This window comes from Globicephala melas, chromosome 13 (assembly GCF_963455315.2).
Source record: "Globicephala melas chromosome 13, mGloMel1.2, whole genome shotgun sequence".
NCBI classification, from domain to species: Eukaryota; Metazoa; Chordata; class Mammalia; order Artiodactyla; family Delphinidae; genus Globicephala; species Globicephala melas.
The window spans coordinates 87,015,675-87,034,716 of NC_083326.1; the positions used below are offsets into that span (position 1 = coordinate 87,015,675).

At 43.2% G+C, this 19,042-nt stretch overlaps 1 protein-coding gene across 2 annotated transcripts in view; it reads right to left on the minus strand.

Moving 5' to 3' along the window:
- TMEM132D (transmembrane protein 132D) overlaps nt 1-19,042 on the minus strand; it is a 640,506-nt gene that overhangs the window by 299,490 nt on the left and 321,974 nt on the right. The gene's annotated exons all lie outside the window — the stretch shown is intronic.

Genomic DNA, 19,042 nt, shown 5'->3' on the forward strand with positions numbered 1-19,042 from the left:
TAAAACAATTTGGGTATTTTCTTTTTTTACTTTAAACTGTGTGCCTTTGTAATCTATCTACCTACCTGTCTATCTATCATCTATCTCTTTTCAATGAGGTCAGACTATACATACTTTGGGCGGTTTCCTTTTTTTCCTTCAACAATATGTCATAGATAGCTTCAAAAGAATTACTTTCAAGTAGTTCTTTGCTTTTCCCCCATTCCCTTTCATAGAAAGACCTGATAGCTCTTTAATACTGTACATTCATTTATTTTGAATTATTTGATATAGTTTTTTAAAAAGTGTCTTGTGAACAGCCTCATAGTAAGTTCAATTGGTTTATGAAGAATTTTAACTGAGAAAGTGTCAAGGCAGGCAACGAAAGCAGAAGCAAAATGACCAGGACTAGAGAAGTGTTAACTAGAAACATAATATTCTGATATTTAAATGAAAACAAACCTCCAATTCCCAACCTGTCTCAGAGCTCTTGTGACTTATATTTCAATTCAACACCCATTATTCATAAATTGCTATTGTCATTGTATTCCTATGGGTGACACGAGGGCCAGTAGTCCCACAGAATGATTGCCTTTTAGATATTTACTGCATGTTTCACCCATATGAGGCTGTATCTTATGCAGTCATTCAGAGAGAGCAAGGTTGCTACTTTTTTGTCTCCGTTAGTACAACAGACATTTATTCATTGCCTCAAATCAGGAGGTTAAAAATGTCTGTCTTGATGAATAGATAAAGAAGATGTGGCACATATATACAATGGAATACTACCCAGTCATAAAAAAGAATGAAATAATGCCATTTGCAGCAACATGGATGGACCTAGAGATGATCATACTAAGTGAAGTCAGACAAAAAAATATCATATGATATCGCTTATACGTCAATTTAAAAGAAATGATATACAAATGAACTTATATACAAAACAGAAATAGATCCACAGACATAGAAAACAAACTTATGGTTACCAAAGGAGAAGAGGGGGGAGGGATAAATTAGGAGTTTGAGATGAACAGATACACACTACTATATAAAATAGATAAACAACAAGAACCTGCTGTAGAGCACAGGGAACTATACTCAATATTTTGTAATAACCTATAAGGGAAAAGAATCTGAAAAATAATAGATATATACGTATATGTATAATTGAATCATGTTGCTGTACACCTGAAACTAACACAACACTGTAAATCAGCTATACTTCAATTAAAAAAAAGTCTTGTCTTTTCTAGTTTCTATGCATGCAAGACATTTTTGCTTTCAAGTCTACAGATGTTTAAATCAATTAATGGGATGAAAAGTGATAGGAGTTCTCAAAGTGTGTCCCCAGCACCAACTGGGAGCTTGTTAGAAATGCAAATTGTATGCTAACACATATATATGGAATTTAAGGGGAAAAAATGTCATGAAGAACCCAGGGGTAAGACAGGAATAAAGACACAGACCTACTGGAGAACGGACTTGAGGATATTGGGAGGGGGAAGGGTGAGCTGTGACAAAGCGCGAGTGAGGCATGGACATATATACACTACCAAACGTAAGGTAGATAGCTAGTGGGAAGCAGCTGGATAGCACAGGGGGATCAGCTCGGTGCTTTGTGACTGCCTGGAGGGGTGGGATAGGGAGGGTGGGAGGGAGGGAGAGGCAAGAGGGAAGAGATATGGAGACATATGTATAGGTATAACTGATTCACTTTGTTATAAAGCAGAAACTAGCACACCATTGTAAAGCAATTATACTCCAATAAAAAATTTAAAAAAAAGAAATACAAATTCTCCAGACCTGTTGAATTAGAAACTCTGCGAGCAGCCCCAACGATCTGTGGTTTCACAAGCCCTCCAGGTGATTCTGATAAGTGTTAAAATTTGAGAACCACTCCTGTCGGGTAACTGAGAAATTAAGAACAGTCTAATAAGAGAACAGAATGTTTATTCCATCCATCACTCAAGCAATCACTGATCACCTGTTCTGTTCAAGATACACGACGTTGACCATGCCACCGGGCACAGAGAGTGAGAATACTGCTCATTATTGCTGCTGTAGTATAGCTCTTCCTTTCTTACAGAGCCAGACAGACTGACCCTTGTATGCTTCTGAAATTTACACAACGCCTTCAGATTACAAAGGGCCAAACACTGCGGGTTTCCCGCTGGGGCAAATCTGTGTCAAGGGATTTTCCCCTCAGGAAGCTGAACGGACACACTTCAGCTTCAGTCTTCACATCACTTCGATTTTGTCACTTGTTGTCTCTGTTGAAGATCAAAACCCCAGAAGCACCTCTAAAGTGGCCTCACAGACAATGTCTGGCAAGCTGAAGCTAAGAAACTTGAAACTGAAATTCCCCAGCCCCTGCTGGACGCAAAGATAACCTCTACGAGTTACCTCCTCCCCGTCTCACTGGGGTCACATTCCCCTTCAAGCCTTTAGAAGACACGCTGAGTGGAAAAGGTATTGACTATGTAATTTTGAAGAGGGATGGAGTGCGGCTGCCGGGCCTGTGTATAGTATGTGAATCAAACTGGAATCTATAGATGGGAAGATATCGGGGTGATCAATCTTTATTCCCATCAATGAAGCAAAGTAGCGTCTTCAGCTCTCCCCATAGACAGCTCCTAAAATGGGGTAGTGATCGAGGGGTCCAAATTTGTAGTTCTGACTATAAAAGCCATTTGTTTCGTGGAACTGTCATAAAGGATGAATGCCTTAGGGTGACGAACTTCAAAAACAATTCCTCTGCAAGGCTCTGCCGCAGGTTTCTTTATGAAGTTACCACGCAGTTTTCGAGTATTTTTATGGGCGTGTGCGTGTACATCATTTTAGGCGATTTAAGTGCCTACCAACACACCTGGAAGCGTAATTCATACTTTGCGATCCTCTGAATGACACAAGCTAGCAGTTATTAAGGACTCCCTATTTTGCGTCAGGTGTTTAATGGGGTTTTGCTTTTGATTCCTGATTTAATGTATCCTCCTGATAATTCTATATGTGGGGTATTTACTTTTCGTCTTTATTTTTCGGGTGAGGAAATTACTGCTATAGCAGCGACGTAACGTGCCCAAGGACACACAGCTAGTAAGCCAAGAACGGACTCAAGGCTGTTTGTCCTTAAATCCCGTATTTCTTAAGGGGGTTGCAAATATTGTGGCAGTTGTACATGCCGGGTTCCAGGCCACACGACAACATGCAACAATGTGTACAAATCTAGAAACAGCTTCTTCCCTCAAAAACGGACATTTATGAAACGAGTTGCTCCTTCAGGGCGCTAAAACTAGCCCATACGTTGTCTTAGCACCTTTTGCCCCTAGCAAAGCAGAGGAAGGTTGCCATTTGTGGTGAGAGTCTGCAGGTAACCAGGGCTACGTGTAAGTTAGTAAATGATCAGAGAACTAGTCCGCAGGGTAAGAAGAAAAAAGGAGAATGTAATAGAGATGAGGAATCATGAGGACCCAGAGAAACAGAGAGAGATGAGAAAGTAGGTACCCGAGAATTCTGGGGAACTATGAAAGCTGACCATGTATCTTCCACTAATGTGTAAGTATTTGGATTTTCAGCATGAATCCTTGATGACATAAGCAAGCATTTGTGAGTTTCTCCTTGTGACATATCCACTTAACTAGGATATAAACTACAGTCTATGAGCTACAAGGAAGCGAACATTCAATCTTTCTTCTTCACCATTGTTTCCACATGCCTAGCACAATACCGGGTACATCACAGGCACTCCACCAAAAACTGACCAATGGGTGAATTAATTCCTTAAATACGTGTGGTTGGAAACCACGTTTCTGTACAAACAACACAAGCCAACTCTGAACCCCTGATCTGTGCCTTTTGGGTGGAACTCTGGAGACTTAAACAACAGGGCTTTCCAAAATGCAGACACTGGCAAAGTGGATCAGTGTGCGTCCCCTTTGTTTTCCTTTCAAAGATCTGTCTTCTCCCCTTCTGACAGTTCCGATGCCTGTATTAATTCAGGTCAATGGATGACAGAGTTATTTCTCAAAGTTAATCCTTCAAAGGCATCTGCATTATAATAGAGGATTCTGGGATACAACGGTCTTCCAAACTGTAGAAACACTGTTAATAACTACATGTGTGCAGAGATACATTCTCTTCTAAAATATTACCCATTAATTTGTGGAGTGCTTGCTCTGGTCTAGGTCTAGTGACGCTTTAGGTAATTTATTATGTTTGATTCTCACATCAATCCATCAATCGGGTGTAGCTGGTGTGATTATTCTCTTGCTAGGGCTATAGAAACTAAAGCTTAGAAGTGAGATATTTTGTATAAGTTCACAGAAAATAAGTAGAATAATTGGTGCTCAAATGATGTCCATGGCACCAAAGTGTGTAGGGCTGACATCCAGCTCACTGTCCTTTTGTTCAGACTAAACCAGTGTCTCTACTGACCCACTGGAGTGGAAGGGATCCAGTGACAGAAGGCTGGACGGATACACTTAACATTGTGCCACACCGGGAGGTGAAAATTCCATCAACTTGCATGGCTCACGTCGACCGTCTCTAGCCTACAGGCCATGGCAGGGGCAGTTACAGGCAAAGACTAAATCATAGGGTATCTCTACCGGCTCAGTCTACTGGTCCATTTGTCCAACTCATGTACCTGACTGTCATGCCAGGAGATATTTCCTGGAATGTGTGACATTGACCTGTAGATGTTAGTACCATATTCTAGCTTCTCAATATCTGAGAGAGACAGAAAAAGAGAGAGAAGACACATGGAAAGGCTAAGGTTCCAGGTAGACTGTGCTGGGGGGGAAGAAGCTTTCCTCTGCCCTTCTAGGTTCATCTGGCTGGTCTAAGACTTGGGAAGCAGATAAAGAAGAAAAACTCAAACAAAAGTTTAATCCCATGTATACTTGGAAGAGACCCAAGAAAACTGAATAACTCACCCAAATGGCCAAGACCCTCACCTTAAACACGATCTTCAGCTAAAGACAAAAGAGGATATTGGGGTAGAGGTTTGGGACCTCAAAGGGGAGGGAAGGCAATTCACATGGAGATGGAAAAGCAAATGTTTGGTAAACAGATGTTTGCTGGGCCAGACAGAGACAATGGAACACAGAGAGGAATTTAACAAACAGACCTTGCACGTTCCCCCCTGTCTCCGCGGCTAGTTCAAACTATGGTACAGGTCCTAGATCTACATTCTTTAGGCAACTAAGGGGAAAGGTAAAAACTTCCTGAGTCTTCTGTTTCTTTTTAAAAGAATAAACCTAAATGAATCGTCATGCCAAAGAAACACATTTTGGGGTGGCCTATTTTGCTCTCCTACAGTTTTTGGTTCACTGAATATTTCCTCTGTCCCTACTCTGCGCTAATATCACAGTCACTCCTGAGCATACAAAGGTGAATAAAAGACTTTAGGAAGCTTGTACGTTGGAGGAGTTAACAGGAGACACACAAGGGGGCAAGACCCATGTGTATAAACTGGGTCATTGCTATTAGCAGGCTGGGTCTTGAGAATGCACACCAGGGGACCCTTTCACTATATTAACAAGAAAAGTGGCATTAACTGAGATCATAAAGAGTAAGCTGGACTCTGCCCCATAAGTAGTGAGGGGCCAGCATAGATGAAAACCCTGGTGTAGAAACAGCTCGGTGCTTCAGGAACCTCAGGGAAGGCCACTGTGGCTGGACTTGCCCAGATGTGGGGAGGGTGGGACATTGAACTTAGGTAGGCATCTCCCATCTGCCATCTCCCATTCCTGTGCTACTCATTCTGTGCACATGACTCTTCATGCAGCCGGACCTGTAGAAACAGGCTTCCCTCCACAAACTGCTTCTTTGATTCAGGGAAGATAGGAGAGAATACACATAAGGCACAGAGAGGGAAAATAATGGGGTCAGACCTTCTCGAAAAGTAGATTTTGCCTTCAATCTGTCCAACACAGTATTTTCAATGCCCCCCTCTTTGTAACAAATATTTTGTTTTGTCCTCTTTCATCTCTAAAGTGAAATTCATAGATAAGGGGATTATCTACATCCATAATTCAAAAGAAATATAATGACTTAACCATAAGATAACGGATCAATGAAAGTGATTCCTAATGAAATAACACGCATGTCAATGTGAAGATGCATCACATGACTACTCTGAAAGGCACGAAGAAGTCGTCAAAGGCTTTTGCCATTTGAAGACGTATCATGAATGTGATACCATGTAATGTGATAGAACTCTCCGGAAAGCTATACAACTTTTGAAAAAGTTCTGAATTCAGTGGAATGCAATCTTGTTTTGCCCAGTGATTGCATCCTCAAAATTTGGTGTAGAGTAAGCCGATGCAAAATACATTGTGTTTATATATAAACAGCCTCAAGTAGGAAGATCGAACACTTATATATAGGCTACCAATCCTTCATCACCATCGTACCGCAGGGCATGTGAAAATCGTGTGTGCATGCGGGACTCGATTCTCTGTCAGACGGACAGTCCCCCACACTGCAGGGCATTAAACATCCCTGGGTTTTGTCCACTAAACACCAGTGGCACCTCCCAGTAAGTGTGTCAACCCAAAACAACGCCTTCTACACATTAACAAAATGTCCCCTAGGCATACGTGCGTGCGTGCGTGTGTGTGTGTGTGTGTGTGTGTCCACGTGTGCACGCAGTGGGAGAGATTGCTATGGAAATTTATGGGGTTGTCGCTTTTGGTTGGGGAATCACCGTTCTGAGAAGTGATACTGCTTGTGACCAGAACGACGAAGACACCAGGACGACGTCCCGAGTTTTACATGACCAGGTGACCCACGGCCATTTTGAAGTATATTTACGTATTAATAAAGGAGAATGAAAACAACATGATCAATGGAATGTCATATTCCTGAAAAGAAAAATTCATAATTTCAAAGGCGTCTGTCCCCCCCGCCAATTAACCTATAAATTTATTACAATTCCGATCCACATACCAATAGTAGTTATTAGGAGATTTTCCAAGACAATTTTTAAATCCACACGAAGGAGGAATCTGTAAGAATAACCACCACGATTTTGCAAATGGTGAACCATTATGAAGGAAATGTGGTACCCACGACTAAAGGCAGAAGTATAAAGTTCATGCAATTAAAACAGTGTTAAACTTGCTCAGCGGAGAGGGGAGCAGGGGATGAAACAGAATATTGAGTCCAGAAATAAATGGATTGGATTCACATGTAGAGATTCAGTACACACCAAAATTGGGCACTTCAAATCAGCAGGAAAATAAGACTATATATTTAGTATATGGTCTCAGAACATTTTGGTTATCCATGGCAGAGCTGGTGGAGGGAAATCTATAAGGTGTCTGTGAGCTCAAATAGAAAAATGAGAAAATGCAAACTGAAAGAGTACAGCAAAGTGGTTACTACAAACGAAGTGAATCAGAAATGGTAGAATGTAACAGTAGATTCAATGTGAAGAATGACCCCTACCCCCCAAATGAGCCAGTGTTGAAATTCAGGATGAAAAGCTGTATGATGGTTAAAGGTCGCAGTGCCCTGACTATTCATTTTTCAAGAAATATTTAGTTTCTTCTAAAAAATAACATAATTAATTCACTAATTAATTGATTTGTGGATCCCCTGCACAAAAACTAAATTAACTCCCAAAGCCTTGGCTCTCTGACTCTGGGTGTTCCACACTTTGCTTAGGTAACAGAGTTGCTCAGGTGTACAGAACGTGGCCCAGGTTACCCTGACCTTGATCGGCCCATCACTACCTGGAGCCAGTGACTGACACCTGCCACTCGGTTTTATGCTAAAGCTCACTTCTCTAAATTAATTAAGAGCACATCTCTGAGCTCGCCATGATGGAATACTGTCAGGCACACTTTCTCAACCTGGACATTTTGAGCCAAATAATTCTTTGTTTTGGGAAGCCATTCTGTGCACTGTAGGATGTTTAGCAGTATCCCTGGCCTCCACCTGCTAGATGCCTGTAGCAAACCCCTCTCCTGCCAAAAATGTCTCCAGAATTTGCCAAATCTACCCACACTGAGAACCACTGATATGAGATGTGATATTTGATGTCTCTTGGTAGTCATATGAAAAGAACGTACACAAACTCTTCAGCTGTCTTAAGATTGCTCCTGCACTTTACAGGCTTAACGTCCTGAGATATTCTAGGCTAACTCTCATATATGCCCCAGGCCCAAATGGAGAGGCCAAGGGAGAGACAAAAAAAAAACTAGGTAATTTTTTAAAGTCTTGTCTTTTCTTCACTAGATTGTCACCTTCTATTCCCAAAGTATCTCCTCCTCTTAAACCTGGCCTCTTCTTCAAGGTCTAAGTTTGGAGAGAATCAGGTAAAAAATATATTTGACCAAACTGACAAGGCTAGGGTTTGAATTGGCCCTTCATCTGTGGGGCAGTTCAGAACTTGCAGGCCAGTATTTCATTTGGAACTAGACTGAGGCACCCAGCGGTGTCTCTGCAGCCCACATCCCAAACCTCCTTCAGTGTGCTGAGAGAAACTCCTCTTGGCTTCAAAACTGACTACATATGTAGCTGTGTCCAAAATGTCTTGTATAACTGGCAAATCTCAGAGGCTGGGGAGCGTTCCTGGACCCCCACCCTAAATCCAAGAGCAGGGATGCAGGATGCTGACTTCAAATTTTAGAATCTGAGCTTCATGAAGAAGTTTTCTTTGAATGGGTCTGAAGCTACAATAAAATGTGACTACCTGCCTCGTTTTTTTTTAATTTTTATTTATTTATTTTTTTTAGGATTTGGTATTATGCCCTCCAACCTCACAAAGACTTAAAATATGTTAGAAATACATAAAAAACGAAACCTACACACATGGATGAGGACATATTCGCTGAGCACTGCTGGAGCCGAATTCACTGTTACCTCCTCTCTGCTCCCTGCCCTCTGTGGGATTTCCAGCGCCTGCATCTCTATTTTACACCCAGTTGGTTGGGACCATCTCAAGAACTTGGGGCTGAGATGGAGCTCTTTCAGACCATGGTGTTCTCTCAATCGCCTCTGAATCTTCAGCACCCAACAAAGCATGTGAAATGACTTTGATTTTAGTTTGCTAACAAAGTATGCTGAAAACCAGGGAAGTTTTTATTATTATTATTATTAAGGGAAGTAGGAAGGGACTGGACCACATGAATAAGCCCTGGTAAAACAAAGCAAAACAAAACCCCCATTTTGCTGCAAATTCATGGACTCTGTAGCTAAATTGCGAAGGAAGAGAATGATCTTCTTCACTGGTTGAATGTCTGGAGTGGAGATCAACTCTGGAGTTTCTGGGAGGATGGAATCCTGATGGACACGACTGGCCTCATCACCTCTTAAATATTTATGGAGCTCCCAGGATGTCCCAGGCACTGGGGATACAGGAGTAAGATAGCAAAAAATAAAATAAGATCCTGTAGCCATCTAGTGGAAGATGATGCTCTGTGGGCCAGCCCAATCCTCGGAGAGCCTCAAGCAGAGCTTTGAGTGGTGCTGTCCAATAGAACTTCCTGCAGCGACGGAAATGTTCTCTAATACATGATCATCTCATCCTGAGACCCCACATTCAAACATTTCTTTAGGGTCAACTGGAGGACTGTGGATTTCCAGGGTCCAGATAAATTTGTTGCCATATTTAGAAAGTAGGATAGTGCTAAGTGTTGGCAAGAACATGGGGAAAAAGGACCCACCCTGCAGAGCAAGCTGGAAGAACGTGCTGAAATGAAGTCGACACGTCCCCTTCTCCCCAGGGATCCCCTTCTGCGACACAGCCAGAACGATTCCCACGTGGGACCGTAAGGCACACATGCGAGGATTCTGCTGCAGCATCGTCTGTGCAGCAGGGCTCTGGGGCCAACCTGGTGGCCTTGATGGGGATGGGCAAGCACAATGTGGTCCATGAGCTCTATGGAATATTACACAGCGGTTAGAGGTAGCTCACTAGAGCCACACAGATGGACTGTATAATCACGGGGTCACATGATTAAAGTAGGAATCAGAGGAAGATCTAGGGTACATCAGAAGTCCAGATATCTAGAACAGGTACACACAGCCACACGCATGGACTCTGTAATCACGGGGTCACGTGACTGAAGTAGGAATCAGAAGAAGATCTAGATCAGAAGTCCAGAGATCTAGAACAGGTGGTTCCTATTGAACTAGAACTTAGGGAAGAGATTCACACACAAAAAGATCCCATGAAACTCTACAAGAGCCACCTTTATATAAAAGGAGAAAAATATAAAACAATTTACAGAAGGGGAAATTCAATGCACCAACAAATATATGAAAAGATTCTCAATCTTAGTCACGGCAAAGGAAATGGAAACTAAAAAGATACCAGCTTTCACCTACAATATTGTCAAATTTCAAAAATTAACCTTTACTATGTACATTGAATTAGTAAACGAGCTCTCATACGTTACTCGCGATAATGTTAATGGCCACACCTTTCGGGAAGGTGATTTGGCAGTGTTTACTAAGATTAAAACTGCATATACCCTTTGACCAAGTAAAACTACTCTTGGGACTTCCCTGGCAGTCCAGCAGTTAAGACTCCAAGCTTCCACTGCAGGGGGGCAGGGGTTCGATCCCCAGCAAGCCATGAGGGGCGGCCACAAAAAAAAAGACTGCTCTTGGGTGGCCCCCCGTGAGCCATTTCTCCCAGTATTCACACCATTCTGTACCCACCCATTGCCACACACCCACATAGATACTGGACTTGACCATGACACTTGCACTGGCCAATGGGACTTGAGGAAGTATGAGACATGAAGAGGTTTGGATCACTCCCTCTTGGAAACCTGAGACCACCCTATTGTTAGAAACTCCAGCCACATTGACAGACCATCTGTTGGAGAAACAAGGGGTCCAGCTGACCAGCCAGAATGAGGTCCCAGACCTACGGCCTTAGTAGAGCTGTTTCAGCCAAACCTAGCCATTCAAGCAATCCCAGCTGAGACCTCAGATGTCATGGAGCAGGGCTGAACCATCTCCACCACGGCTGTAGCATTACTCCAGACAGTGGAGTGGTGAAAACTGGAGGCAGCCAGGATGCCCACCAACAGGGGGATGATGGAAGGACTACATCCATCCTACAGACTCATGTGTGAGGACCACAGAAGGAAAACTCTTACACCCGCCCATCCAAACACATACCATCCTATCATAAGTGAAAAAGCAAACGGCAGCATCGTGAATAATCCCGATTTTGCAAAAATACATTCAAATCCTTAAATAAATGCAAAATAAACGTGTGCAGGAGCAGGAGAAAAGTGGAAGACTGCATTGGGTTGATGACACGACTTATTTCAGGAAGGTGGGAGGAGGGACATGGTGAGGTGGAGATTATTGACTTTTTAAATGTGTTTTTAAAGTAATGCACTCATTACACGCACGACTCTGCTAATTAAAGAAAATCTAATGAGAAAAATGGGAGTGCAAAACCGGTTTTTAAAAAAGATCAGCCTCTGAAAAAAAATCAACATCAGAAAACTCGGAAAGTAAAGCTGAGGGTGTCTGCAAGAAGTTTCTCTCACGAATTTGAAATGCAGCATCTTTTCTTTTCTTTTTTTTTTTTTTTTTTGCCAGCCTTAAATTCAGATTAATTCTGTGAAAAGTTTCAGTAGCCTTTTTCCACCTGGGTTTTCAAGATTCATTTACTATGACTGTTTGGCACTTTTCCTAGCAAGTTCCACTGGAAAGGGCGAACATCTGGTTTTATCTCTGGGAACATATTCACTGCGTCTGTGTGTTGCAAGAGGTGTACTGGATGATCAAACCTTCCAGAGCAAAAGGATTTTAATTCCTTTTGCTCAGGAATTCAAGTGACCTGAAAGCTTAAAAAAAGATCTTGTTTTCTAAATACCAAACTCATGAAACAAATGGCCCCAAATGCTGCTGTCAGACAGATCCCTGTCATTGTGTTTCTTTTTTTGGAGGAAACTTCTGCCTGTACAGTAGCATCTGGACAAATACATGCCAATAAGCTTGACTTTTTCCTTCTTTTGTCTAATATGCTGGTCTCTACTTTGCCTTCCCATTGGAATCTTCCAGAAGGCTCTGGAAAAAACACAGATGCCTGGGTCCCACCCAGAGATTTTGATCTAACTGGACGAAGCCTGGACATGAGGATTTGAGAAACAAACCTCAAGTGATTTTAATCTGTACCCAACATTAAGAGCCATTGGTGTTATGATGAATATAAGTCATAACTATTCTCAACGAACACTTAACATATTCTTATCTTATTTTTTTCGAATCCGTGACAAATTGAATTATATTTCACATAGTTTTAATATGAACTTCACTTTATGGAAGTTGAGTCGTTTGAAAATTGGTAAAAGAAGTATCATTTAATTAAAAATTCTGCTAACCAGGAACATAATTTAGAGTGAACACAAGCCTTGTGTGAATGCTAGAGGTTTTCAGAGGCTGGCATGTGTGTCTCCATGTCAAAATATCAATGCCTCACTTGAAACGGACACAAAATACAGTGTCCAGGACTCGGTGCTGTAATTAGGTGGCATTTCGTAGCTCTTTTGTAATATTTTACCAAGGTTGTAGCATTTCTTTCACAAAATTGCCCCCATAAGGTAACCCCTGATAAAAAGCATCTGCATTTCTCAATGATTTTTCTCTAATTTAGTTTGAACTTGCCAAAACACATGTGGACAAGCTCTCTTTAAAATCGTGAACTTTCCCTGAATTGATCTTTACTCAGTTTTTTATTTTTAAAAGCATGTTTTGAGCACTTGATTTACTGCCTCAAATTCCCCTAAACTCTTCCTCTGGACCATACACTTCTCCAGGGGACAGAAAGTTTGTATTCACAGTGCTAGGCACACGATAATTAATTAATTAGGTAATTAAATGCCTGCTCCCCTGGTTAATATTTTTGCCTGGCAATGTTGTTTGCTATAAAATATCATCCCATGTGCTAGAAAGGTCACAAATACTCTGGCTTATTGGAGGAAAGGTCATCAGCTCTCCAGGGACCTGACAAGTAGTGTATCTGCTCTATGAGTGGTGAGACAGACTTCATCTTGTTGCTTTTCTCAAAAGGTCTGACGTGTTCTCTTGCAACTCCTGTGTCTTCATCAGCCCAGGATACTATAACGAAGTACCACAGACTGGGTGGCTTATAGAAAACAGACGTACATTTCTCACAGTTCTGGAGGCTGCAAGTCTAAGATCTGGATGCCAGTGTGGTTGGGATCTGGTGAGAGTCTCCTTCTAGGTTGCAGCCTTCTTGCCTCCTCTTATAAGGGCACTAATACCATCTGTTGGGGCTCCACCCGCATGACCTATTCAGCTTCCAAAGGCCCCACCTCCAAATACCATCACACTGGGCATTATGACAATGACTTCTGGAGGGACACAGACATTCAGCCCATAACATCTTGATCTGGGGAAAGAGTGGCATCCACCCTCCCCTCTCCTCTCTGTCCCCACTTTCTGGGCAAGTTAGAGGCAAGTTAGCATCCTTAGCTCATTTACGCAGTGTTTTCCACAGAAACTCCAAGGAAGTTCATTAACTGAAATCACCCCTAAACACAGTTTTCTTCCATTTATTAGAAATAGCTAGCACATATCAGAAAGAACGCCACATAAGAAACCCAAAGATCCGGGTTTTTAGAAAGTGATAATAATTACCATACAAATACCACTGACGGGGCTCTTACTAAGTGGCAGGTGGGGGTGCTCCTGGCCCCAGACCCATTTGTAAGGGACCCTGCTCGGTCACTCCTCCCCACAGGACAAAAGGGGCAGGGTCACCTAAAACTGTGACACGCTTCTAGACCATACTGTGGGGACCCAAGGGAGATAAGAATGTGAGTGTAAGTGTTTCATTTGGAAGGTGATCTCTAGAGCAACCACAGAGGAATGTGAACGTTGGGAGGGAAGGGAAGGATGCCAACACATGGTGTGTTACAGGGCACGTGAATCACTGTGGCCAACTGGGGTCGGTCTCTCTGGGGAGCCCCGTAGATCTCGCCCCAGATAACCCAACTGTGCACGGGTGAGGGAGCAGGTTGGGGGCAGCGCTGGGTGGCATGAACCCTCAACACATCCAGGCTGCCCCACAGATGAGCTGAATGCACTCCAGCCACCAAAACAAACAATGACGAAACAACCAGGAAAGTCACAGGCGACTGCCTTTGGCAGCTGTGAGGTGAGCTTTCAGGGCTACAGTGAGGGCAGTGGGGCTAGGAGTCAGGCAGTGTCAGTGTTCACCCTCTGGGGAGCCTACAACGTGGTGTCCCAATGGACCAAACCCACTTCCACATCTGCACATCCTCTTCCCTGAGGATCCTCTAAAGGATGGACCCACCCTGCCCACGTGTTTACGGCCAGACCCAAGCGGTGGCCCGGGGGCAGCTCTTTGTAGAGCTGCACCAAAAGGACTCTTCAAACACCTGAATATGTCCCTTGCAGTTACTGAGGCAGTAAGCGTGGGACGTGGTTGCAGCCTGCTTGTCCCACGGCAGGCAGACTCCAAGGCAGAATCTGAGGACTCCCGTCCAAGAATTCTGAACTCTAACGTGGCATCCCAGGCAGTTATGAAGGTAGATTCGTCATGGCAAGAGGACAGAGCATCTTTTATTTATCAGTTTGTTCGCTTGATTTACAACTCTTGAGCATGGAGACCTATGCTGTGTTCAGCAGGTGCTGTGGGAGCCCCTCCCGTGGTCCTGAGCTTCCCTACTCAGGTGCACTCAGCCTGACTTCCAACTGCCAGGTCGGCATCTCTGTGCCTTGGGGCTTCTGGTTACTGCTGGAGTCTGCTCTGCTGCCGGGACAGCAGGCAGAACAGGCAGAGGAACGGGGCTCCCGGGAGCCACTTCCAACAAAAGCTTGATGGCCTTTGGGATAGAAGTAGCCCAGGCTCCTCACCCTGGGGTGGACGCTCTCAGGGCTTCCCTGTCGGGGGAGGCTACAGCCATCCACAGGAGGGACGTGCTTGATGATGCCTTTTATTGGCTCTATTCCCTTCCTGGCGTTTTCCTTTTTGTCCACAACAAATATCTGCACGCTGACGCTTGTCTCAGCACCTGCTCCGGGGAGAATCCAAACCAAGGTGGCGCATGGGCCTGCATTTACATTCTTGTCCCAGGCCTACTGATGTGAGGGTGTGGAACCGGCATGACCGCTCTGTCTCATGTGCAGTGGTTAAGCATCTCACTCACTACAGCCAAGTGAACAAGGTTATGATGATCCCCATTCAAAAAGGCTTTGAGCGTGAAAGTTCTTTGTCCAGGGTCCCAAAGTAAGGCATAATAATAAAAACATGCTTGTGACCTCAGCTCTGTCCCTTATTTGCCGTGCATCCTTGCGCAGGTGGTATCTGATGCTCACGATGGGGACGATGGGGAGGCCGTATCCACCTGACCTATTTACTGGGTTGCTGCGAAGGTCCAGGGAGATGATGACACCGAGAGATCAGATACGCTATAAACCACAACATGGATATCAGGATTGCTATGTCCACACTGCCGTAACCTCAGGAGCATGGAATTGGGCCCCCATCTCTTCTCTACCTGTTTATCGTTTTCTTATTTCATCCTCCTTTTCCTCCCCTCCTTCCTTCCTTTCTGAAGACTGAATGATAAGAATGAGGATTTCTTATTCTATGAAAATCACAATTATTTCGAAGGAAGAATTTTTCTTCTGGAATCAAATTTAAAAAAAGATGAAATTTTCTCCACGAATGACCCTCTTTCTCAGTGTCACTTCAGCTGAACAAATACTAAGGTCTTTACTCTAGACTCAGTGCTCTGCTAGAACCATGGAGACGTCAGACATCGGCATTCCTACTCAAAGAGCCTACCAGCTCTTGGGAATACATGTCATCTTTAATCAATGTTTACTGGGTCTCAAAAAGGCTTTGGGCATTGAAAGAAAACAACAATATAAGATACTACCTTATTTATTTGAAATAAAATGATAAGGGATACTTGTAAATGTATATGCGTCACTTGTATATGTCAAGACACACATTCACTGGCCCTGTGGTGTTGACAATTGTGCTGTAAATGTTATCTGGCTTTGGCTTTTTAAAGCACGCCATTGTTTATGTGTTTTAGTCCTGTGAGATCATTTGAGGGAAATGGGAATCATTAGATTAGAATATAATTATCTCTTTTTAAACTTTTATTATTTTCTAAAACACGCAAATAGTGTTTCTAAACAGTAGACAAGTTCATAATTACAGATATGCAAGTGGATTTTTAAAGTGATCATTATAAAATTCCGCCATCCAGAGATAATCACATGAGCATTTTGGTACAGGTTTTCTGAAGTCTTTTAAAAAGTATCTATAATACAACAGTTGTCCACACGAATAGTTGATCCATCCCTTCAGAACAGTGACTAAGCCCTCCTTCTTACTGTCCGTCTGGTCAATGAGAGAAAGAGGGGGGGGGGGAGGGAGGGAGGGAGAGAGAGAGGGAGGGGGAGAGAGAGAGGGAGGGGGAGAGAGAGAGGGAGGGGGAGAGAGAGAGAGAGAGGGAGAGAGAGGGAGAAACATAGGCCCATAGGGACAGAGACTAAATTCAAGTACCTCCTGAAATTCTACTAAGCATGCTCTTTCTTAAAATGCTTTGAGCTTAACCTATATCAAGGATATCTTTCCAAATCTATGTCATCATATCTAATGACCGCATGCTATTCTGTTTAATGTAGCTACTATAATCCACTTGGTCAATTCCAAACGACTGTATATTTGAGTCTTTCTAGTACTGATCTACTATATGCAATACTCAGAAAAAAATAAGCTTCTAAACTCATTTCAGTGCACTTGACATACTCTGCCAAACTATTTGCTGTAGGTCTCCAGATACCCACCTGGGTTTCTAAGACACACAAAAAAATCAGTTCCTCCAACTCTCAGCCAGAAATTTGCAAACTGATGACCCACAGATGTATGTTGTCTGTCCTAGACAAACAATATTCCCAGTATTTGAACATATGCCGTATGAATGTCTGAACGTCTTCCTCCTCAGAAAGATCTCTGGCCACCCTAGGTCCACGGCTCCATCCAGCAACAACAAGCAGGGTCTGAGTTTCAGCGCCCCGTTAGTCCGCACCCCAGCTTCCACAACAACCCCCCTCCCCATACCCTACTCACAGTTTGTATGCTCATTTATATTTCCTGCCCGCCCTCACTCCCGAGTCATTTCCACGTGTGACGCTCTGTTGGCCGTCATGCATTTCTTTGTCATTGAACGGCACCAACCTATGTCATCCTACAAGCATTGGAATCCGGGCCAAAATATGAGGTCCCAGCAACTTCCAACAACTGAGTCTCCCTGAGGCTGAATTTTCCCTCTGACCCTATCACCTCGTTAGTTCGTGACATTTGTGAATATCAAATGTGATGACTCATGTTGAAATCCCTCTGAATACAGCACCATCCCCAACGAACGTGTGGTATAATCATCAGCGGGTGGGGAAAATCTTCCTGGTCTATTAATGTGACCACTTTTGACTGCTATATAAAAATGAGGGCAAGGGTAGGTCAAGAAGACCAGTTAAGCGACTGCCCCACCCTATGACATAACAAAACACCAAATTTACAGTATTTATGTAGACAATGCTCATTGGCTGTTCACCAAAGACCGTTTCTTCTCATCTGTGGCACAGAGCTAGACTACATTTCCCAGGCTCCCTTGTTGCAGAGATGGTCATGTGACTGAGGTCCGCAGAACCTGAAGGGAAGTGATGTGCGGCCACTCAGCACAATCCCAACAACCTCTCCCATGATCCTCCCTGCTCTTCCCCCTCCCTTCATTCCATCCTAATGACTTTGGTAACCTTGGAAACCATGTGCTGAAGACAAGGGGACCAAAACTTGAAGGAGCCTGGATATGTCAATCTTTGCTTAGTGGAGAACTATCTGTTAGCAATACCTGTTTGGATTTTACCTGCGTTGGAAGTGAACTTCACTTGTGTATGAGCCATTATCAATTTGGGTGTGTTTGTTAAAAGAAAAAAAAAGAACGTTCCATATTAAAGAGTGTCAATGGAAATAATCAATACACCAAATATATAACAGGAAGAGAAAAGAATTTTATTCATGTCAAACTAAGGACTATAGACCAGGAGACACAGATTCAAGAAGCACCTGAATTCTGTTCTGTCGAACTACAAAATGCGGGAGGCCTAGAAAGGAAAAACTGCAAAATTACATAAGTTGTTTTTCAAGAATTAGGACTGGAGTTGGCAAGAAGTAAAGGTGCTTATTAAAGCAAGGATTGGTTGGGGTCTGAAATGGTTGCTTAGTTACAAGGAGAGACCTTAAGACCATAAGGCTGCAGGTGGCAGATGCTAACAGACATTGTTTTGAGAATGGTTGGTGGTATCCTTGAGTCTGATAGAGTTCAGAAAAATTCAAGTTCTCAGTAATACAGGAACGTGTCTAAACCCAAGTCCACAATGGCCACCCAGCTCCATTTTTTTTTTTTTTTTTTCCCGGTACGTGGGCCTCTCACTGCTGTGGCCTCTCCTGTTGTGGAGCACAGACTCCGGACGCGCAGGCTCGGTGGCCATGGCTCACGGGCCCAGCCGCTCCGCGGCACGTGGGATCCTCCCGTACTGGGGCACGAACCCGTGTCCCCTGCATCGGCAGGCGGACTCTCAACCACTGCGCCACCCGGGAAGCCCCCCATTTTTGATGCTTGAACCACAGTTGCTACATTTTGAGTGTTTAAAGGCATTCTTTTATTTAATGGTTAAAGCCTAAGCACACTGCGTGTTTAACAGGCCACCAAGAGGCTATTTTGTTTACCTTAAAGTTCAAGTGAGATCACGTAGAAGCCAGAACGACTTCCTCACACCTCAATATGTAAAAATTTCTTCCATCAGTCGTTTGTAATGTCTGAAAGATTATCAGGTCGAAAAACTTCCCGGATTTAGTTATGAGGTTCTTTTCTTTTTCTGTCTTTCTCTCTTTTTTTTTTTTTGAGTTAAAATTAGTAAGAAAAAATAGCAAACGTCAGTTCCAAGCCAATTAAGAATAGTTTTGGTTACAAATGCAGTACTTGGAAACTGATTATGAAATACTTCCTGGGAGACACATCTC